This window comes from Mustelus asterias, chromosome 16, assembly GCF_964213995.1.
Source record: "Mustelus asterias chromosome 16, sMusAst1.hap1.1, whole genome shotgun sequence".
NCBI classification, from domain to species: Eukaryota; Metazoa; Chordata; class Chondrichthyes; order Carcharhiniformes; family Triakidae; genus Mustelus; species Mustelus asterias.
The window spans coordinates 9,967,810-9,992,118 of record NC_135816.1 but is presented as its reverse complement, the minus strand read 5'-3'; the positions used below and the strand labels follow the sequence as shown (position 1 = coordinate 9,992,118).

Below are 24,309 nucleotides of genomic sequence, written 5' to 3'. Positions count from 1 at the left end.
CTGCCTCCCGCAACACTCTGCTGTCCTTCCACACACCTTCTGCTGGCTGCAAGCTTGCGTTTGACCCGTCTGTACAAAACACACAACTCCAATCTTAAAGAGACAGTATTCTCTGCGCGAGTGACTCACAAAGGTTTTTTTGTGGGGGGGAGATTTAAATTTAAAAGCTTCACAGAATTGGAACGGTGTTTATTGTTCAGAATGTCCCTGTGAGGTGAAGTGAATTACAAACATTTCAAAATGGCCGTCACACACGCACACACACACACACTGCAATAATACTCAGGTTCTACATGCATCATGTTGCACTCTGAGCTGCTTCAATACAGTCAAAGAAAGTCAAAGGGCGGCACGGTGGCACAATGGTTAGCACCGCTGCCTCACAGCGCCAGGGACCCAGGTTCGATTCCCATTTCGGGTCACTGTCTGTGTGGAGTCTGCACGTTCTCCCCGTGTCTGCGTGGGTTTCCTCCGGTTTTCTCCCACACTCCAAACATGTGTGGGTCAGGTGGATTGGCCATGCTAAATTGTCCCTTAATGTCAGGCGGACTAGTTAGGTAAATGCAAGGAGTTATGGTGATAGGGCCTGGGTGGGATTGTGGTTGGTGCAGACTCGATGGGCTGAATGGTCTCCTTCTGCACTGTAGGATTCTGTAATTCTATGTTACAGACATTTTAAAATGGTCATTACACAGGTTGCAATGGTTTAAGTTTGATTTGATTTATTATTGTCACATGTATTAACATACAGTGAAAAGTATTGTTTCTTGCGCGTCATACAGACAAAGCATACCATTCATAGAGAAGGAAACGAGAGAGTGCAGAATGTAATGTTACAACTAGGGTATAGAGAAAGATCAACTTAAGTTGTTTACAATGATCAAGTTGCACGGTTGAGGTGTTTCAATGCAATTATGATACATCCAATATTCAATGTGAGTCATACAGCCCGAGGGGTTCGATACGATTCCACTCCCCTTGCTTTACTGTGGCTGAAAGGACTTAGAGAGAGAGAGACCTTCCCCCCCGCTGAGTCTCTGCAAGCATTTGCCCCAAGCTTTCATACATCGCTCAGTAATCCTTGGCTTTGGAATGTGCCAGTCGGCAACACTCGGTCTGGGATAGCCCTTTGCACTGGAGGACAACTGGTGGCACGGTGGTGTAGTGGTTAGCACTGCTGCCTCACAACGCCGGGGACCCGGGTTCAATTCCAGCCTCGAGTGACTGTCTGGGTGGAGTTTGCACCGTCCCCCATGTCTGCATGGGTTTCCTCCAGGTGCTCCGGTTTCCTCCCACAGTCCAAAGATGTGCAGGTTAGGTGGATTGTCATAGAGTCATAGAGGCCCTTCGGCCCAACTTGTCCATGCTGCCCTTTTTTAACTACTAAGCTAGTCCCAATTGCCTGCATTTAGTCCATATCCCTTTACACCTGTCTTGCCCATGTAACTGTCTAAATGCTTTTTAAAAGACAAAATGGTACCTGCCTCTACTACTACCTCTGGCAGCTTGTTCTGGACCCTCTGTGTGAAACAATTGCCCCTCTGGATCCTTTTGTATCTCTCCCCTCTCACCTTAAACCTGTGCCCTCTAGTTTTAGACTCCCCTATCTTTGGGAAAAGATATTGACTATCTAGCTGATCTATGCCCCTCATTATATTATAGACCTCTATAAGATCACCCCTGACCCTCCTACGCTCCAGAGAAAAAAGTCCCAGTCTATCCAGCCTCTCCTTATAACTCAAAGCATCAAGTCCCGGTAGCATCCGAGTAAATCTTTTCTGAAATATTGGCCATGCTAAAATTGAGCCTCAGTTTCAGAGGGATTAACAGTGTAAATATGTTGGGTAACAGGGTTTAGCCGCTGGGTGGGAATGTTGTCGGCGCAGACTCGATGGGCCAAATGGCCTCTTTCTGCATTGTAGGGGTTCTATAAGACTAACAGGTTTCAGGCGGACCAAAGAGTGTCTTCCACTGATGCAGCTCCAGCATATATTAGGAACAGAAAGCTTGTACTTTTATTGTGCTTTCTCAGTCTCCAGATGTGTAAAAGCTCCTTACTGCCGATGACGTGTTTTAGGGGTGCACTTGCCGTTGTAATAGAGGGAAGGGTAGCAGTCCATGGAACACTCTCCTCATTGGATGCTGATCAGCGTCGAATACCCGAGGGTAATTCTGACCGGTGTCTGAGAGTGTTGTCTTTGAGGGGCTATTGAGCACCTTAGATGGCGTCGTGGGAATGCACAAAAATTTGAACTTTGGCCCCCGTTAAGTCAGACATTGTCCATAAAAATGGAACTTAAGCAGGCTGATAACTTCTGAAAATGGAAATAAAGCATTCTGAGATTAATTTAATGTTCTAATTTTGATATATATCTATTTAGATCATTGTATTAATGGAGGCTCAGTTTTGATATCAAATTTGAGAAAAATCTTTGTTAAATCGCCCCCATAATGAATGAATATTTATGAAATATATTGACAAGGTGGTGAGTGAGTTGGGAGAGAGGCTTCAGAAACTAACTCGAAGCCACTGGTCACAGCCCTCACCAACAGTGTCACAGCACACTGTTTACATACAGCTTTCCATTCGCAATGTTTACCTGCACTGATTCAATGTTGTTGCAAGTTGCTGATTAAAAGTCACGGCGACAGTAAGAGCTGCTGAGGCAAGATTTTTAGTTTTTATTTGATGAGATGATTATATAGGGCAGATTGAGGCCATTCAGCCCATTTTGCTCACGCAATCAAATTGTCTCAACACCTGAGGTTGTTTAAAACACCCAGCAGACACTGGGGTACTGTCTCTTTAAGTGAAGATTGGTTCGTGCCTCCTGCTGTCCCACTAACGCTGCTGTGCTCAACTGACATTACCCAGCGATTGGAGTGTCACTATCAACACACCGGGACTGACTGGAAACTTTCCACCAGCCTCTAATGATTCCTAATACCCTCGCTCTAACCAAACAACTCTCTCTCCGGTTTTTCTATGCTGCTAATTGATGAATGGGCTGACTGCATCCCTGCAATATCCTCCTGTTTACCTCTGAGCATTATTAACACAAAAATACTCAAACCCATGGTTCCTGTGTTTTACTGGGTTATAGATAGGATCCCAGTGCTGTGAGTGTTACTGGGTTATAGACAGGGTCCCAGTGCTGTGAGTGTTACTGGGTTATAGACAGGGTCCCAGTGCTGTGAATGTTACTGGGTTATAGACAGGATCCCAGTGCTGTGTGTGTTGCTGGGTTATAGACAGGACCCCAGTGCTGTGAGTGTTACTGGGCTATACACAGAGCCCCAGTGCTGTGAGTGTTACTGGGCTATAGACAGGATCCCAGTGCTGTGAGTGTTACTGGGCTATAGACAGGATCCCAGTGCTGTGTGTGTTACTGGGTTATAGACAGGATCCCAGTGCTGTGAGTGTTACTGGGTTATAGACAGGATCCCAGTGCTGTGAGTGTTACTGGGTTATAGACAGGGTCCCAGTGCTGTGAGTGTTACTGGGTTATAGACAGGGCCCCAGTGCTGTGAGTGTTACTGGGTTATAGACAGGATCCCAGTGCTGTGTGTGTTACTGGGTTATAGACAGGATCCCAGTGCTGTGAGTGTTACTGGGTTATAGACAGGATCCCAGTGCTGTGTGTGTTACTGGGTTATAGACAGGGTCCCAGTGCTGTGTGTGTTACTGGGTTATAGACAGGGTCCCAGTGCTGTGTGTGTTACTGGGTTATAGACAGGGTCCCAGTGCTGTGTGTGTTACTGGGTTATAGACAGGGTCCCAGTGCTGTGAGTGTTACTGGGTTATAGACAGGATCCCAGTGCTGTGTGTGTTACTGGGTTATAGACAGGGCCCCAGTGCTGTGAGTGTTACTGGGCTATAGACAGGGTCCCAGTGCTGTGAATGTTACTGGGTTATAGACAGGATCCCAGTGCTGTGTGTGTTACTGGGTTATAGACAGGATCCCAGTGCTGTGTGTGTTACTGGGTTATAGACAGGATCCCAGTGCTGTGTGTGTTACTGGGTTATAGACAGGGCCCCAGTGCTGTGTGTGTTACTGGGCTATTGACAGGGTCCCAGTGCTGTGAGTGTTACTGGGCTATTGACAGGATCCCAGTGCTGTGTGTGTTACTGGGTTATAGACAGGGTCCCAGTGCTGTGTGTGTTACTGGGCTATAGACAGGGTCCCAGTGCTGTGTGTGTTACTGGGCTATAGACAGGATCCCAGTGCTGTGAGTGTTACTGGGTTATAGACAGGGTCCCAGTGCTGTGTGTGTTACTGGGTTATAGACAGGGCCCCAGTGCTGTGTGTGTTACTGGGTTATAGACAGGATCCCAGTGCTGTGTGTGTTACTGGGTTATAGACAGGGTCCCAGTGCTGTGAGTGTTACTGGGTTATAGACAGGATCCCAGTGCTGTGTGTGTTACTGGGTTATAGACAGGATCCCAGTGCTGTGTGTGTTACTGGGTTATAGACAGGGTCCCAGTGCTGTGAGTGTTACTGGGTTATAGACAGGGTCCCAGTGCTGTGAGTGTTACTGGGTTATAGACAGGATCCCAGTGCTGTGTGTGTTACTGGGTTATAGACAGGGTCCCAGTGCTGTGTGTGTTACTGGGTTATAGACAGGGTCCCAGTGCTGTGAGTGTTACTGGGTTATAGACAGGATCCCAGTGCTGTGTGTGTTACTGGGTTATAGACAGGATCCCAGTGCTGTGTGTGTTACTGGGTTATAGACAGGGTCCCAGTGCTGTGAGTGTTACTGGGTTATAGACAGGGTCCCAGTGCTGTGAGTGTTACTGGGTTATAGACAGGATCCCAGTGCTGTGTGTGTTACTGGGCTATAGACAGGATCCCAGTGCTGTGTGTGTTACTGGGTTATAGACAGGGCCCCAGTGCTGTGAGTGTTACTGGGTTATAGACAGGATCCCAGTGCTGTGTGTGTTACTGGGTTATAGACAGGGTCCCAGTGCTGTGTGTGTTACTGGGTTATAGACAGGGTCCCAGTGCTGTGAGTGTTACTGGGTTATAGACAGGATCCCAGTGCTGTGTGTGTTACTGGGCTATAGACAGGATCCCAGTGCTGTGTGTGTTACTGGGTTATAGACAGGGCCCCAGTGCTGTGTGTGTTACTGGGTTATAGACAGGATCCCAGTGCTGTGTGTGTTACTGGGTTATAGACAGGGTCCCAGTGCTGTGTGTGTTACTGGGTTATAGACAGGATCCCAGTGCTGTGAGTGTTACTGGGCTATAGACAGGGCCCCAGTGCTGTGTGTTACTGGGTTATAGACAGGGCCCCAGTGCTGTGTGTTACTGGGTTATAGACAGGGTCCCAGTGCTGTGTGTGTTACTGGCTAATAGACAGGATCCCAGTGCTGTGTGTGTTACTGGGTTATAGACAGGGTCCCAGTGCTGTGAGTGTTACTGGGTTATAGACAGGGCCCCAGTGCTGTGTGTGTTACTGGCTAATAGACAGGATCCCAGTGCTGTGTGTGTTACTGGGTTATAGACAGGGTCCCAGTGCTGTGAGTGTTACTGGGTTATAGACAGGGTCCCAGTGCTGTGTGTGTTACTGGGTTATAGATAGGGTCCCAGTGCTGTGAGTGTTACTGGGTTATAGACAGGATCCCAGTGCTGTGAGTGTTACTGGGTTATAGACAGGGCCCCAGTGCTGTGAGTGTTACTGGGTTATAGACAGGATCCCAGTGCTGTGAGTGTTACTGGGCTATAGACAGGGTCCCAGTGCTGTGTGTGTTACTGGGTTATAGACAGGGTCCCAGTGCTGTGTGTGTTACTGGGCTATAGACAGGGTCCCAGTGCTGTGAGTGTTACTGGGTTATAGACAGGGCCCCAGTGCTGTGAGTGTTACTGGGTTATAGACAGGATCCCAGTGCTGTGAGTGTTACTGGGCTATAGACAGGGCCCCAGTGCTGTGAGTGTTACTGGGTTATAGACAGGATCCCTGTGCTGTGAGTGTTACTGGGTTATAGACAGGGTCCCAGTGCTGTGAGTGTTACTGGGTTATAGACAGGGTCCCAGTGCTGTGTGTGTTACTGGGTTATAGACAGGGTCCCAGTGCTGTGAGTGTTACTGGGTTATAGACAGGGTCCCAGTGCTGTGTGTGTTACTGGGTTATAGACAGGGTCCCAGTGCTGTGAGTGTTACTGGGTTATAGACAGGGTCCCAGTGCTGTGTGTGTTACTGGGTTATAGACAGGATCCCAGTGCTGTGTGTGTTACTGGGTTATAGACAGGGCCCCAGTGCTGTGTGTGTTACTGGGTTATAGACAGGATCCCAGTGCTGTGAGTGTTACTGGGTTATAGACAGGATCCCAGTGCTGTGAGTGTTACTGGGTTATAGACAGGATCCCAGTGCTGTGAGTGTTACTGGGCTATAGACAGAGCCCCAGTGCTGTGTGTGTTACTGGGTTATAGATTTCCACTCCATCTGACGAAGGAGTAGCGCTCCGAAAGCTTATGGTATTTGCTACCAAATAAACCTGTTGGACTTTAACCTGGTGTTGTGAGACTTCTTACTGTGTTTACCCCAGTCCAACGCCGGCATCTCCACATTATAGACAGGGTCCCAGTGCTGTGAGTGTTACTGGGTTATAGACAGGGTCCCAGTGCTGTGTGTGTTACTGGGCTATAGACAGGGTCCCAGTGCTGTGTGTGTTGCTGGGTTATAGACAGGGTCCCAGTGCTGTGTGTGTTACTGGGTTATAGACAGGGTCCCAGTGCTGTGTGTGTTACTGGGTTATAGACAGGGTCCCAGTGCTGTGTGTGTTACTGGGCTATAGACAGGGTCCCAGTGCTGTGTGTGTTGCTGGGTTATAGACAGGGTCCCAGTGCTGTGAGTGTTACTGGGTTATAGACAGAGCCCCAGTGCTGTGTGTGTTACTGGGCTATAGACAGGATCCCAGTGCTGTGTGTGTTACTGGGCTATAGACAGGATCCCAGTGCTGTGAGTGTTACTGGGCTATAGACAGGATCCCAGTGCTGTGAGTGTTACTGGGCTATAGACAGGATCCCAGTGCTGTGAGTGTTACTGGGCTATAGACAGGATCCCAGTGCTGTGAGTGTTACTGGGTTATAGACAGGGCAAGCTTTTGCTCCCAAATAAACCTGTTGGACTTTAACCTGGTGTTGTTAAACTTCTTACTGTGTTTACCCCAGTCCAACGCCGGCATCTCCACATTAGAGACAGGGCCCCAGTGCTGTGAGTGTTACTGGGTTATAGACAGGGTCCCAGTGCCATGTGTGTTACTGGGCTATAGACAGGATCCCAGTGCTGTGTGTGTTACTGGGTTATAGAGAGGATCCCAGTGCTGTGTGTGTTACTGGGTTATAGACAGGATCCCAGTGCTGTGAGTGTTACTGGGCTATAGACAGGATCCCAGTGCTGTGAGTGTTACTGGGCTATAGACAGGATCCCAGTGCTGTGAGTGTTACTGGGCTATAGACAGGATCCCAGTGCTGTGAGTGTTACTGGGCTATAGACAGGATCCCAGTGCTGTGAGTGTTACGGGGGTATAGACAGGATCCCAGTGCTGTGAGTGTTACTGGGCTATAGACAGGATCCCAGTGCTGTGAGTGTTACTGGGCTATAGACAGGATCCCAGTGCTGTGAGTGTTACTGGGCTATAGACAGGATCCCAGTGCTGTGAGTGTTACTGGGCTATAGACAGGATCCCAGTGCTGTGTGTGTTACTGGGTTATAGACAGGGCAAGCTTTTGCTCCCAAATAAACCTGTTGGACTTTAACCTGGTGTTGTTAAACTTCTTACTGTGTTTACCCCAGTCCAACGCCGGCATCTCCACATTATAGACAGGGTCCCAGTGCTGTGAGTGTTACTGGGTTATAGAGAGGATCCCAGTGCTGTGAGTGTTACTGGGTTATAGAGAGGATCCCAGTGCTGTGTGTGTTACTGGGCTATAGACAGGATCCCAGTGCTGTGTGTGTTACTGGGTTATAGACAGGATCCCAGTGCTGTGAGTGTTACTGGGTTATAGAGAGGATCCCAGTGCTGTGTGTGTTACTGGGCTATAGACAGGATCCCAGTGCTGTGTGTGTTACTGGGTTATAGAGAGGATCCCAGTGCTGTGAGTGTTACTGGGTTATAGACAGGATCCCAGTGCTGTGTGTGTTACTGGGCTATAGACAGGATCCCAGTGCTGTGAGTGTTACTGGGCTATAGACAGGATCCCAGTGCTGCGAGTGTTACTGGGCTATAGACAGGATCCCAGTGCTGCGAGTGTTACTGAGTTATAAACAGGATCCCAGTGCTGTGTGTGTTACTGGGCTATAGACAGGATCCCAGTGCTGTGAGTGTTACTGGTTTATAGACTGGATCCCAGTGCTGTGTGTGTTACTGGGTTATAGACTGGATCCCAGTGCTGTGTGTGTTACTGGGTTATAGACAGGGCCCCAGTGCTGTGAGTGTTACTGGGTTATAGACAGGATAAGTTTAACAACACCAGGTTAAAGTCCAACAGGTTTATTTGGTAGCAAAAGCCACACAAGCTTTCGAGGCTCGCTTGTGTGGCTTTTGCTACCAAATAAACCTGTTGGACTTTAACCTGGTGTTGTTAAACTTCTTACTGTGTTTACCCCAGTCCAACGCCGGCATCTCCACATCATACTGGGTGAGAGACAGGGTCCCAGTGCTGTGAGTGTTACTGGGTTATAGACAGGATCCCAGTGCTGTGTGTGTTACTGGGTTATAGACAGGATCCCAGTGCTGTGAGTGTTACTGGGTTATAGACAGGGTCCCAGTGCTGTGAGTGTTACTGGGTTATAGACAGGGTCCCAGTGCTGTGAGTGTTACTGGGTTATAGACAGGGTCCCAGTGCTGTGAGTGTTACTGGTTTATAGACAGGATCCCAGTGCTGTGAGTGTTACTGGTTTATAGACAGGATCCCAGTGCTGTGAGTGTTACTGGGCTATAGACAGGATTGCAGTGCTGTGAGTGTTACTGGGTTAGAGACAGGGTCCCAGTGCTGTGAGTGTTACTGGGCTATAGACAGGATTGCAGTGCTGTGAGTGTTACTGGTTTATAGACAGGATCCCAGTGCTGTGAGTGTTACTGGGTTATAGACAGGGTCCCAGTGCTGTGAGTGTTACTGGGCTATAGACAGGATCCCAGTGCTGTGAGTGTTACTGGGTTATAGACAGGGTCCCAGTGCTGTGAGTGTTACTGGTTTATAGACAGGATCCCAGTGCTGTGAGTGTTACTGGGCTATAGACAGGATCCCAGTGCTGTGAGTGTTACTGGGTTATAAACAGGGTCCCAGTGCTGTGAGTGTTACTGGGTTATAGACAGGGTCCCAGTGCTGTGTGTTACTGGGTTATAGACAGGATCCCAGTGCTGTGAGTGTTACTGGGCTATAGACAGGATCCCAGTGCTGTGAGTGTTACTGGGTTATAGACAGGATCCCAGTGCTGTGTGTGTTACTGGGTTATAGACAGGATCCCAGTGCTGTGAGTGTTACTGGGCTATAGACAGGATCCCAGTGCTGTGAGTGTTACTGGGTTATAGACAGGGTCCCAGTGCTGTGAGTGTTACTGGGCTATAGACAGGATTGCAGTGCTGTGAGTGTTACTGGTTTATAGACAGGATCCCAGTGCTGTGAGTGTTACTGGGCTATAGACAGAGCCCCAGTGCTGTGTGTGTTACTGAGTTATAGACAGGGCCCCAGTGCTGTGAGTGTTACTGGGTTATAGACAGGGTCCCAGTGCTGTGAGTGTTACTGGGCTATAGACAGGGTCCCAGTGCTGTGAGTGTTACTGGGCTATAGACAGGATCCCAGTGCTGTGTGTGTTACTGGGTTATAGACAGGATCCCAGTGCTGTGAGTGTTACTGGGCTATAGACAGGATCCCAGTGCTGTGAGTGTTACTGGGTTATAGACAGGATCCCAGTGCTGTGAGTGTTACTGGGCTATAGACAGGATCCCAGTGCTGTGTGTGTTACTGGGTTATAGACAGGATCCCAGTGCTGTGTGTGTTACTGGGTTATAGACAGGATCCCAGTGCTGTGTGTGTTACTGGGTTATAGACAGGGTCCCAGTGCTGTGTGTGTTACTGGGTTATAGACAGGGTCCCAGTGCTGTGTGTGTTACTGGGTTATAGACAGGGCCCCAGTGCTGTGAGTGTTACTGGGTTATGGACAGGGCCCCAGTGCTGTGAGTGTTACTGGGTTATAGACAGGATCCCAGTGCTGTGAGTGTTACTGGGTTATAGACAGGGTCCCAGTGCTGTGTGTGTTACTGGGTTATAGACAGGATCCCAGTGCTGTGAGTGTTACTGGGTTATAGACAGGGTCCCAGTGCTGTGAGTGTTACTGGGTTATAGACAGGATCCCAGTGCTGTGTGTGTTACTGGGCTATAGACAGGGCCCCAGTGCTGTGTGTGTTACTGGGTTATAGACAGGGCCCCAGTGCTGTGAGTGTTACTGGGTTATAGACAGGGCCCCAGTGCTGTGAGTGTTACTGGGTTATGGACAGGGCCCCAGTGCTGTGTGTGTTACTGGGTTATAGACAGGATCCCAGTGCTGTGTGTGTTACTGGGTTATAGACAGGGCCCCAGTGCTGTGAGTGTTACTGGGCTATAGACAGGGCCCCAGTGCTGTGTGTGTTACTGGGTTATAGACAGGATCCCAGTGCTGTGTGTGTTACTGGGTTATAGACAGGATCCCAGTGCTGTGTGTGTTACTGGGTTATAGACAGGGTCCCAGTGCTGTGAGTGTTACTGGGCTATAGACAGGGCCCCAGTGCTGTGTGTGTTACTGGGCTATAGACAGGATCCCAGTGCTGTGTGTGTTACTGGGTTATAGACAGGATCCCAGTGCTGTGTGTGTTACTGGGTTATAGACAGGGTCCCAGTGCTGTGAGTGTTACTGGGCTATAGACAGGATCCCAGTGCTGTGAGTGTTACTGGGTTATAGACAGGATCCCAGTGCTGTGAGTGTTACTGGGCTATAGACAGGATCCCAGTGCTGTGTGTGTTACTGGGCTATAGACAGGATCCCAGTGCTGTGAGTGTTACTGGGCTATAGACAGGATCCCAGTGCTGTGTGTGTTACTGGGTTATAGACAGGATTGCAGTGCTGTGTGTGTTACTGGGCTATAGACAGGATCCCAGTGCTGTGTGTGTTACTGGGTTATAGACAGGATTGCAGTGCTGTGTGTGTTGCTGGGCTATAGACAGGATCCCAGTGCTGTGAGTGTTACTGGGCTATAGACAGGATCCCAGTGCTGTGTGTGTTACTGGGTTATAGACAGGATTGCAGTGCTGTGTGTGTTACTGGGCTATAGACAGGATCCCAGTGCTGTGTGTGTTACTGGGTTATAGACAGGATTGCAGTGCTGTGTGTGTTACTGGGCTATAGACAGGATCCCAGTGCTGTGTGTGTTACTGGGTTATAGACAGGGCCCCAGTGCTGTGTGTGTTACTGGGCTATAGACAGGATTGCAGTGCTGTGTGTGTTACTGGGTTATAGACAGGATCCCAGTGCTGTGAGTGTTACTGGGCTATAGACAGGATCCCAGTGCTGTGTGTGTTACTGGGTTATAGACAGGATCCCAGTGCTGTGAGTGTTACTGGGCTATAGACAGGATCCCAGTGCTGTGTGTGTTACTGGGCTATAGACAGGATTGCAGTGCTGTGAGTGTTACTGGTTTATAGACAGGATCCCAGTGCTGTGAGTGTTACTGGGTTATAGACAGGATCCCAGTGCTGTGAGTGTTACTGGGCTATAGACAGGATCCCAGTGCTGTGAGTGTTACTGGGCTATAGACAGGATTGCAGTGCTGTGAGTGTTACTGGTTTATAGACAGGATCCCAGTGCTGTGTGTGTTACTGGGCTATAGACAGGATTGCAGTGCTGTGAGTGTTACTGGTTTATAGACAGGATCCCAGTGCTGTGAGTGTTACTGGGTTATAGACAGGATCCCAGTGCTGTGAGTGTTACTGGGCTATAGACAGGATCCCAGTGCTGTGAGTGTTACTGGGTTATAGACAGGATTGCAGTGCTGTGAGTGTTACTGGTTTATAGACTGGATCCCAGTGCTGTGTGTGTTACTGGTTTATAGACTGGATCCCAGTGCTGTGAGTGTTACTGGGCTATAGACAGGATTGCAGTGCTGTGAGTGTTACTGGGCTATAGACAGGATTGCAGTGCTGTGAGTGTTACTGGTTTATAGACTGGATCCCAGTGCTGTGAGTGTTACTGGTTTATAGACAGGATCCCAGTGCTGTGAGTGTTACTGGTTTATAGACAGGATCCCAGTGCTGTGAGTGTTACTGGGTTATAGACAGGATCCCAGTGCTGTGAGTGTTACTGGGAAATAGACAGGATCCCAGTGCTGTGAGTGTTACTGGGTTATAGACAGGATCCAAGTGCTGTGTGTGTTACTGGGTTATAGACAGGATCCCAGTGTCACGTGTGTGTTACTGGGCTATAGACAGGATTGCAGTGCTGTGAGTGTTACTGGGTTATAGACAGGATCCCAGTGCTGTGAGTGTTACTGGGCTATAGACAGGATCCCAGTGCTGTGAGTGTTACTGGGTTATAGACAGGATTGCAGTGCTGTGAGTGTTACTGGTTTATAGACTGGATCCCAGTGCTGTGTGTGTTACTGGTTTATAGACTGGATCCCAGTGCTGTGAGTGTTACTGGGCTATAGACAGGATTGCAGTGCTGTGAGTGTTACTGGGCTATAGACAGGATTGCAGTGCTGTGAGTGTTACTGGTTTATAGACTGGATCCCAGTGCTGTGAGTGTTACTGGTTTATAGACAGGATCCCAGTGCTGTGAGTGTTACTGGGTTATAGACAGGATCCCAGTGCTGTGAGTGTTACTGGGTTATAGACAGGATCCCAGTGCTGTGAGTGTTACTGGGTTATAGACAGGATCCCAGTGCTGTGTGTGTTACTGGGCTATAGACAGGATCCCAGTGCTGTGAGTGTTACTGGGTTATAGACAGGATCCCAGTGCTGTGTGTGTTACTGGGCTATAGACAGGATTGCAGTGCTGTGAGTGTTACTGGTTTATAGACAGGATCCCAGTGCTGTGTGTGTTACTGGGCTATAGACAGGATTGCAGTGCTGTGAGTGTTACTGGGCTATAGACAGGATCCCAGTGCTGTGAGTGTTACTGGTTTATAGACAGGATCCCAGTGCTGTGAGTGTTACTGGGCTATAGACAGGATCCCAGTGCTGTGAGTGTTACTGGGCTATAGACAGGATTGCAGTGCTGTGAGTGTTACTGGTTTATAGACAGGATCCCAGTGCTGTGAGTGTTACTGGGCTATAGACAGGATCCCAGTGCTGTGAGTGTTACTGGTTTATAGACAGGATCCCAGTGCTGTGAGTGTTACTGGGCTATAGACAGGATTGCAGTGCTGTGAGTGTTACTGGGTTATAGACAGGATCCCAGTGCTGTGTGTGTTACTGGGCTATAGACAGGATCCCAGTGCTGTGTGTGTTACTGGGTTATAGACAGGATCCCAGTGCTGTGTGTGTTACTGGGCTATAGACAGGATCCCAGTGCTGTGTGTGTTACTGGGCTATAGACAGGATTGCAGTGCTGTGAGTGTTACTGGTTTATAGACAGGATCCCAGTGCTGTGAGTGTTACTGGGCTATAGACAGGATTGCAGTGCTGTGAGTGTTACTGGGATATAGACAGGATCCCAGTGCTGTGAGTGTTACTGGGTTATAGACAGGATCCCAGTGCTGTGAGTGTTACTGGGTTATAGACAGGATCCCAGTGCTGTGTGTGTTACTGGGCTATAGACAGGATCCCAGTGCTGTGTGTGTTACTGGGCTATAGACAGGATCCCAGTGCTGTGTGTGTTACTGGGCTATAGACAGGATCCCAGTGCTGTGTGTGTTACTGGGTTATGGACAGGGCCCCAGTGCTGTGTGTGTTACTGGGCTATAGACAGGATCCCAGTGCTGTGTGTGTTACTGGGCTATAGACAGGATCCCAGTGCTGTGAGTGTTACTGGTTTATAGACAGGATCCCAGTGCTGTGAGTGTTACTGGGCTATAGACAGGATCCCAGTGCTGTGAGTGTTACTGGTTTATAGACAGGATCCCAGTGCTGTGAGTGTTACTGGGTTATAGACAGGATCCCAGTGCTGTGAGTGTTACTGAGTTATAGACAGGATCCCAGTGCTGTGTGTGTTACTGGGTTATAGACAGGATCCCAGTGCTGTGAGTGTTACTGGGTTATAGACAGGATCCCAGTGCTGTGTGTGTTACTGGGTTATAGACAGGGCCCCAGTGCTGTGTGTGTTACTGGGTTATAGACAGGGTCCCAGTGCTGTGTGTGTTACTGGGTTATAGACAGGATCCCAGTGCTGTGAGTGTTACTGAGTTATAGACAGGATCCCAGTGCTGTGTGTGTTACTGGGCTATAGACAGGGTCCCAGTGCTGTGTGTGTTACTGGGCTATAGACAGGATCCCAGTGCTGTGAGTGTTACTGGGTTATAGACAGGATCCCAGTGCTGTGAGTGTTACTGGGTTATAGACAGGATCCCAGTGCTGTGAGTGTTACTGGGTTATAGACAGGATCCCAGTGCTGTGAGTGTTACTGGGTTATAGACAGGATCCCAGTGCTGTGAGTGTTACTGGGTTATACACAGGATCCCAGTGCTGTGAGTGTTACTGGGTTATAGACTGGATCCCAGTGCTGTGAGTGTTACTGAGTTATAGACAGGATCCCAGTGCTGTGAGTGTTACTGGGTTATAAACAGAGCCCCAGTGCTGTGTGTGTTACTGGGCTATAGACAGGATCCCAGTGCTGTGAGTGTTACTGGGCTATAGACAGGGCCCCAGTGCTGTGAGTGTTACTGGGCTATAGACAGGGCCCCAGTGCTGTGAGTGTTACTGGGCTATAGACAGGATCCCAGTGCTGTGTGTGTTACTGGGTTATAAACAGGATCCCAGTGCTGTGTGTGTTACTGGGTTATAGACAGGGTCCCAGTGCTGTGTGTGTTACTGGGTTATAAACAGGGTCCCAGTGCTGTGTGTGTTACTGGGTTATAGACAGGATCCCAGTGCTGTGTGTGTTACTGGGCTATAGACAGGGTCCCAGTCCTGTGAGTGTTACTGGGTTATAGACAGGGTCCCAGTGCTGTGTGTGTTACTGGGTTATAGACAGGACCCCAGTGCTGTGAGTGTTACTGGGTTATAGACAGGATCCCAGTGCTGTGTGTGTTACTGGGTTATAGACAGGATCCCAGTGCTGTGTGTGTTACTGGGTTATAGACAGGATCCCAGTGCTGTGAGTGTTACTGGGTTATAGACAGGATCCCAGTGCTGTGTGTGTTACTGGGCTATAGACAGGATCCCAGTGCTGTGAGTGTTACTGGGTTATAGACAGGGTCCCAGTGCTGTGAGTGTTACTGGGTTATAGACAGAGCCCCAGTGCTGTGAGTGTTACTGGGTTATAGACAGGGTCCCAGTGCTGTGAGTGTTACTGGGTTATAGACAGGGTCCCAGTGCTGTGAGTGTTACTGGGTTATAGACAGGGTCCCAGTGCTGTGTGTGTTACTGGGTTATAGACAGAGCCCCAGTGCTGTGTGTGTTACTGGGTTATAGACAGGGTCCCAGTGCTGTGTGTGTTACTGGGTTATAGACAGGACCCCAGTGCTGTGTGTGTTACTGGGCTATAGACAGGATCCCAGTGCTGTGTGTGTTACTGAGTTATAGACAGGGTCCCAGTGCTGTGTGTGTTACTGGGCTATAGACAGGGCCCCAGTGCTGTGAGTGTTACTGAGTTATAGACAGGATCCCAGTGCTGTGAGTGTTACTGAGTTATAGACAGGATCCCAGTGCTGTGTGTGTTACTGGGCTATAGACAGGGCCCCAGTGCTGTGAGTGTTACTGAGTTATAGACAGGATCCCAGTGCTGTGAGTGTTACTGAGTTATAGACAGGATCCCAGTGCTGTGAGTGTTACTGAGTTATAGACAGGGTCCCAGTGCTGTGTGTGTTACTGGGCTATAGACAGGGCCCCAGTGCTGTGAGTGTTACTGAGTTATAGACAGGATCCCAGTGCTGTGAGTGTTACTGAGTTATAGACAGGATCCCAGTGCTGTGAGTGTTACTGAGTTATAGACAGGATCCCAGTGCTGTGAGTGTTACTGAGTTATAGACAGGATCCCAGTGCTGTGAGTGTTACTGGGTTATAGACAGGGTCCCAGTGCTGTGTGTGTTACTGGGTTATAGACAGGGCCCCAGTGCTGTGAGTGTTACTGGGTTATAGACAGGATCCCAGTGCTGTGAGTGTTACTGAGTTATAGACAGGATCCCAGTGCTGTGTGTGTTACTGGGTTATAGACAGGATCCCAGTGCTGTGTGTGTTACTGGGTTATAGACAGGATCCCAGTGCTGTGAGTGTTACTGGGTTATAGACAGGATCTCAGTGCTGTGAGTGTTACTGGGTTATAGACAGGATCCCAGTGCTGTGTGTGTTACTGGGTTATAGACAGGATCCCAGTGCTGTGTGTGTTACTGGGCTATAGACAGGGCCCCAGTGCTGTGAGTGTTACTGAGTTATAGACAGGATCCCAGTGCTGTGTGTGTTACTGGGCTATAGACAGGATCCCAGTGCTGTGTGTGTTACTGAGTTATAGACAGGGTCCCAGTGCTGTGAGTGTTACTGGGTTATAGACAGGATCCCAGTGCTGTGTGTGTTACTGGGCTATAGACAGGATCCCAGTGCTGTGTGTGTTACTGAGTTATAGACAGGGTCCCAGTGCTGTGTGTGTTACTGGGCTATAGACAGGGCCCCAGTGCTGTGAGTGTTACTGAGTTATAGACAGGATCCCAGTGCTGTGAGTGTTACTGAGTTATAGACAGGATCCCAGTGCTGTGTGTGTTACTGGGCTATAGACAGGGCCCCAGTGCTGTGAGTGTTACTGAGTTATAGACAGGATCCCAGTGCTGTGAGTGTTACTGAGTTATAGACAGGATCCCAGTGCTGTGAGTGTTACTGAGTTATAGACAGGGTCCCAGTGCTGTGTGTGTTACTGGGCTATAGACAGGGCCCCAGTGCTGTGAGTGTTACTGAGTTATAGACAGGATCCCAGTGCTGTGAGTGTTACTGAGTTATAGACAGGATCCCAGTGCTGTGAGTGTTACTGAGTTATAGACAGGATCCCAGTGCTGTGAGTGTTACTGAGTTATAGACAGGATCCCAGTGCTGTGAGTGTTACTGGGTTATAGACAGGGTCCCAGTGCTGTGTGTGTTACTGGGTTATAGACAGGGCCCCAGTGCTGTGAGTGTTACTGGGTTATAGACAGGATCCCAGTGCTGTGAGTGTTACTGAGTTATAGACAGGATCCCAGTGCTGTGTGTGTTACTGGGTTATAGACAGGATCCCAGTGCTGTGTGTGTTACTGGGTTATAGACAGGATCCCAGTGCTGTGAGTGTTACTGGGTTATAGACAGGATCTCAGTGCTGTGAGTGTTACTGGGTTATAGACAGGATCCCAGTGCTGTGTGTGTTACTGGGTTATAGACAGGATCCCAGTGCTGTGTGTGTTACTGGGTTATAGACAGGATCCCAGTGCTGTGTGTGTTACTGGGCTATAGACAGGATCCCAGTGCTGTGAGTGTTACTGGGTTATAGACAGGATCCCAGTGCTGTGAGTGTTACTGGGTTATAGACAGGATCCCAGTGCTGTGTGTGTTACTGGGCTATAGACAGGATCCCAGTGCTGTGTGTGTTACTGGGCTATAGACAGGATCCCAGTGCTGTGAGTGTTACTGGGCTATAGACAGGGCCCCAGTGCTGTGAGTGTTACTGGGCTATAGACAGGATCCCAGTGCTGTGTGTGTTACTGGGTTATAGACAGGACCCCAGTGCTGTGAGTGTTACTGGGCTATAGACAGGATCCCAGTGCTGTGTGTGTTACTGGGTTATAGACAGGATCCCAGTGCTGTGTGTGTTACTGGGTTATAGACAGGATCCCAGTGCTGTGAGTGTTACTGGGCTATAGACAGGATCCCAGTGCTGTGTGTGTTACTGGGTTATAGACAGGATCCCAGTGTTGTGTGTGTTACTGGGCTATAGACAGGACCCCAGTGCTGTGAGTGTTACTGGGCTATAGACAGGATCCCAGTGCTGTGTGTGTTACTGGGTTATAGACAGGATCCCAGTGCTGTGTGTGTTACTGGGTTATAGACAGGGCCCCAGTGCTGTGTGTGTTACTGGGCTATAGACAGGACTCCAGTGCTGTGAGTGTTACTGGGCTATAGACAGGACCCCAGTGCTGTGAGTGTTACTGGGCTATAGACAGGACCCCAGTGCTGTGAGTGTTACTGGGCTATAGACAGGGTCCCAGTGCTGTGTGTGTTACTGGGCTATAGACAGGATCCCAGTGCTGTGAGTGTTACTGGGCTATAGACAGGATCCCAGTGCTGTGTGTGTTACTGGGTTATAGACAGGGTCCCAGTGCTGTGAGTGTTACTGGGTTATAGACAGGGTCCCAGTGCTGTGTGTGTTACTGGGTTATAGACAGGGTCCCAGTGCTGTGTGTGTTACTGGGTTATAGACAGGACCCCAGTGCTGTGAGTGTTACTGGGTTATAGACAGGATCCCAGTGCTGTGAGTGTTACTGGGTTATAGACAGGGTCCCAGTGCTGTGTGTGTTACTGGGTTATAGACAGGATCCCAGTGCTGTGAGTGTTACTGGGTTATAGACAGGGTCCCAGTGCTGTGTGTGTTACTGGGTTATAGACAGGGTCCCAGTGCTGTGTGTGTTACTGGGTTATAGACAGGGTACCAGTGCTGTGTGTGTTACTGGGTTATAGACAGGGTCCCAGTGCTGTGAGTGTTACTGGGTTATAGACAGGATCCCAGTGCTGTGTGTGTTACTGGGTTATAGACAGGGTCCCAGTGCTGTGTGTGTTACTGGGTTATAGACAGGGTCCCAGTGCTGTGAGTGTTACTGGGTTATAGACAGGGTCCCAGTGCTGTGTGTGTTACTGGGTTATAGACAGGGTAAACACAGTAAGAAGTTTAACAACACCAGGTTAAAGTCCAACAGGTTTATTTGGTAGCAAAAGCCACACAAGCTTTCGAGGCTCTGAGCCCCTTCTTCAGGTGAGTGGGAATTCTGTTCACAAACAGAACTTATAAGACACAGACTCAATTTACATGAATAATGGTTGGAATGCGAATACTTACAACTAATCCAGTCTTTAAGAAACAAAACAATGGGAGTGGAGAGAGCATCAAGACAGGCTAAAAAGATGTGTATTGTCTCCAGACAAGACAGCCAGTGAAACTCTGCAGGTCCACGCAACTGTGGGAGTTACAAATAGTGTGACATAAATTCTGATTCTAGGATCGCATGATAAAGACTCAGGAGGAAAAAAGCAGAAATATTTATGTGAAATAGTGTGACATAAACCCAATATCCCGGTTGAGGCCGTCCTTGTGTGTGCGGAACCTGGCTATCAGTTTCTGCTCCGCGACTCTGCGCTGTCGTGTGTCGCGAAGGCCGCCTTGGAGAACGCTTACCCGAATATCAGAGGCCGAATGCCCGTGACCGCTGAAGTGCTCCCCAACAGGAAGAGAACAGTCTTGCCTGGTGATTGTCGAGCGGTGTTCATTCATCCGTTGTCGCAGCGTCTGCATAGTTTCCCCAATGTACCATGCCTCGGGACATCCTTTCTTGCAGCGTATCAGGTAGACAACGTTGGCCGAGTTGCAAGAGTATGTACCGTGTACCTGGTGGATGGTGTTCTCACGTGAGATGATGGCATCTGTGTCGATGATCCGGCACGTCTTGCAGAGGTTGCTGTGGCAGGGTTGTGTGGTGTCTTGGTCACTGTTCTCCTGAAGGCTGGGTAGTTTGCTGCGGACAATGGTCTGTTTGAGGTTGTGCGGTTGTTTGAAGGCAAGAAGTGGGGGTGTGGGGATGGCCTTGGCGAGATGTTCGTCTTCATCAATGACATGTTGAAGGCTCCGGAGGAGATGCCGTAGCTTCTCCGCTCCGGGGAAGTACTGGACAACGAAGGGTACTCTGTCCACTGTGTCCCGTGTTTGTCTTCTGAGGAGGTCGGTGCGGTTTTTCGCTGTGGCGCGTTGGAACTGTTGATCAATGAGTCTAGCGCCATATCCTGTTCTTATGAGGGCATCTTTCAGCGTCTGGAGGTGTCTGTTGCGATCCTCCTCATCCGAGCAGATCCTGTGTATACGGAGGGCTTGTCCATAGGGGACGGCTTCTTTAACGTGTTTAGGGTGGAAGCTGGAGAAGTGGAGCATCGTGAGGTTATCCGTGGGCTTGCGGTACAGTGAGGTGCTGAGGTGACCGTCCTTAATGGAGATGCGCGTGTCCAAGAATGCAACCGATTCCGGAGAGTAGTCTATGGTGAGCCTGATGGTGGGATGGAACTTGTTGATGTCATCATAGAGTTGTTTCAGTGATTGTTCACCATGAGTCCAAAGGAAGAAAATGTCATCGATGTATCTAGTGTATAGCACCGGTTGAAGGTCCCGTGCGGTGAAGAAGTCTTGTTCGAACCTGTGCATGAAGATGTTGGCATATTGAGGTGCAAATTTGGTCCCCATGGCTGTTCCGTGTGTCTGGATGAAGAACTGGTTGTTGAAGGTGAAGATATTGTGGTCCAGGATGAAGCGGATGAGATGTAAAATTGCATCTGGAAACTGGCAGTTGTTGGCGCTGAGCACTGAGGCCGTTGCAGCAATGCCATCGTCATGGGGGATGCTGGTGTAGAGTGCTGAGACATCCATTGTGACGAGGAGCGCTCCTGGTTCAACTGCTCCATGTGTGCCGAGTTTCTGTAGGAAGTCCGTCGTGTCGCGACAAAAGCTGGGGGTTCTTTGTACAATGGGTTTCAGGATGCCCTCGACATAGCCGGAGAGGTTCTCGCACAGGGTCCCATTGCCCGATACGATGGGACGGCCGGGTGTGTTTGCCTTGTGTATCTTCGGGAGGCAGTAGAGATCTCCAACGCGGGGAGTACGTGGGATGAGAGCATGGAGGGTGTTCTGAAGGTCCGGATCAAAGGTCTTGATCAGAGTGTTGAGTTGACGGGTGTGTTCTTTGGTCGGATCTGCAGGTAACTGTCTGTAGTGTTCCTCGTTGTTGAGTTGTCGGTACACTTCTTTGCAGTAATCCGTTCTGTTCAGTATGACGATGGCCCCTCCTTTGTCTGCTGGTTTGATGACAATGTTGCGGTTGGTCTTGAGAGCGCGGATGGCGTTACGTTGTGCTTGGGTGATGTTCGGGGCTGTCTTGTGAGTGCGGCTGATGAATTTGGTGTTGACGCACCTCCTGACGGCTTGGGCATACATGTCAAGTCGAGGGCAGCGGCCTTCCGGAGGAGTCCAATTCGACTCTTTCCTCTTCGGATGCACTGCGGATCTCTCTGTCGGCTGTTCCAGTTCATTGGCTGTCTCATTGTGTTCGTTGTTGGCCTCTTGGGGTTTGTGGAAGAACTCCCTCAGCCTCATTCGCCTGATGAATTCCTCTGTGTCTGCTGCGAGACTGATGGGGTCTATTTTGGTGGTGGGGCAAAAATTAAGCCCTCGGCTGAGAACTTCGATTTCATCTGGTTGAAGTGTGTAGTCGGACAAGTTGACAATGGACTTCCCTGCAGTGGGACTGTTTCCTACTGTGGTACCGGGGGAGGCTTGGTTGCTGCTGGTGGTGATGCCGAGTTTCTCAAGTTTCCTGTTCTTGGTGTGCATGTAGATGGTGTAGTTCCTTTGTCTCGTCTGCTTGGCAGAGTTTCGCAGCTGGTCTGCGTCCTGAGCGCAAGTTGAGAATATGGATTCGATCTTGGTTTCCAGGCTGCGGCGTTTGCTGTAGAGTTGGTGTATGAGGTGGTTGAGGAGGGTGAGAGAGGTGCGACGGCAAAGTCTCTCAGCGTAGTCTGTGTTATAGGTTGACCTGAGTGGGTTCGTGATCTGTAGTCCTTTCGGTATCTTGTCTGCTTTCTTGCATCTTTGTAGAAACTTGATGTCTGTGTCGATATGCGCGATCTTCTTGGCGATCCTCTCCACTTGGAGCCGGCAGTTTGCGGTGTCTATGGTAGTCATGATGTGGAGATGCCGGCGTTGGACTGGGGTAAACACAGTAAGAAGTTTAACAACACCAGGTTAAAGTCCAACAGGTTTATTTGGTAGCAAAAGCCACACAAGCTTTCGAGGCTCTGAGCCCCTTCTTCAGGTGAGTGGGAATTCTGTTCACAAACAGAACTTATAAGACACAGACTCAATTTACATGAATAATGGTTGGAATGCGAATACTTACAACTAATCCAGTCTTTAAGAAACAAAACAATGGGAGTGGAGAGAGCATCAAGACAGGCTAAAAAGATGTGTATTGTCTCCAGACAAGACAGCCAGTGAAACTCTGCAGGTCCACGCAACTGTGGGAGTTACAAATAGTGTGACATAAATTCTGATTCTAGGATCGCATGATAAAGACTCAGGAGGAAAAAAGCAGAAATATTTATGTGAAATAGTGTGACATAAACCCAATATCCCGGTTGAGGCCGTCCTTGTGTGTGCGGAACCTGGCTATCAGTTTCTGCTCCGCGACTCTGCACACAGTGGACAGAGTACCCTTCGTTGTCCAGTACTTCCCCGGAGCGGAGAAGCTACGGCATCTCCTCCGGAGCCTTCAACATGTCATTGATGAAGACGAACATCTCGCCAAGGCCATCCCCACACCCCCACTTCTTGCCTTCAAACAACCGCACAACCTCAAACAGACCATTGTCCGCAGCAAACTACCCAGCCTTCAGGAGAACAGTGACCAAGACACCACACAACCCTGCCACAGCAACCTCTGCAAGACGTGCCGGATCATCGACACAGATGCCATCATCTCACGTGAGAACACCATCCACCAGGTACACGGTACATACTCTTGCAACTCGGCCAACGTTGTCTACCTGATACGCTGCAAGAAAGGATGTCCCGAGGCATGGTACATTGGGGAAACTATGCAGACGCTGCGACAACGGATGAATGAACACCGCTCGACAATCACCAGGCAAGACTGTTCTCTTCCTGTTGGGGAGCACTTCAGCGGTCACGGGCATTCGGCCTCTGATATTCGGGTAAGCGTTCTCCAAGGCGGCCTTCGCGACACACGACAGCGCAGAGTCGCGGAGCAGAAACTGATAGCCAGGTTCCGCACACACAAGGACGGCCTCAACCGGGATATTGGGTTTATGTCACACTATTTCACATAAATATTTCTGCTTTTTTCCTCCTGAGTCTTTATCATGCGATCCTAGAATCAGAATTTATGTCACACTATTTGTAACTCCCACAGTTGCGTGGACCTGCAGAGTTTCACTGGCTGTCTTGTCTGGAGACAATACACATCTTTTTAGCCTGTCTTGATGCTCTCTCCACTCCCATTGTTTTGTTTCTTAAAGACTGGATTAGTTGTAAGTATTCGCATTCCAACCATTATTCATGTAAATTGAGTCTGTGTCTTATAAGTTCTGTTTGTGAACAGAATTCCCACTCACCTGAAGAAGGGGCTCAGAGCCTCGAAAGCTTGTGTGGCTTTTGCTACCAAATAAACCTGTTGGACTTTAACCTGGTGTTGTTAAACTTCTTACTGTGTTTACCCCAGTCCAACGCCGGCATCTCCACATTATAGACAGGGTCCCAGTGCTGTGTGTGTTACTGGGTTATAGACAGGGCCCCAGTGCTGTGTGTGTTACTGGGTTATAGACAGGATCCCAGTGCTGTGTGTGTTACTGGGCTATAGACAGGATCCCAGTGCTGTGAGTGTTACTGGGTTATAGACAGGGTCCCAGTGCTGTGAGTGTTACTGGGTTATAGACAGGATCGCAGTGCTGTGAGTGTTACTGGGCTATAGACAGGGTCCCAGTGCTGTGAGTGTTACTGGGCTATAGACAGGGTCCCAGTGCTGTGAGTGTTACTGGGCTATAGACAGGGCCCCAGTGCTGTGTGTGTTACTGGGTTATAGACAGGATCCCAGTGCTGTGAGTGTTACTGGGTTATAGACAGGGTCCCAGTGCTGTGAGTGTTACTGGGCTATAGACAGGGTCCCAGTGCTGTGTGTGTTACTGGGTTATAGACAGGATCCCAGTGCTGTGAGTGTTACTGGGTTATAGACAGGGTCCCAGTGCTGTGAGTGTTACTGGGCTATAGACAGGGCCCCAGTGCTGTGTGTGTTACTGGGTTATAGACAGGATCCCAGTGCTGTGAGTGTTACTGGGTTATAGACAGGGTCCCAGTGCTGTGAGTGTTACTGGGCTATAGACAGGGCCCCAGTGCT

At 49.4% G+C, this 24,309-nt stretch overlaps 1 protein-coding gene across 4 annotated transcripts in view; it reads left to right on the top strand.

The window, feature by feature from the left end:
* anxa6 (annexin A6) overlaps window positions 1-24,309 on the top strand; it is a 117,062-nt gene that overhangs the window by 28,871 nt on the left and 63,882 nt on the right. The gene's annotated exons all lie outside the window — the stretch shown is intronic.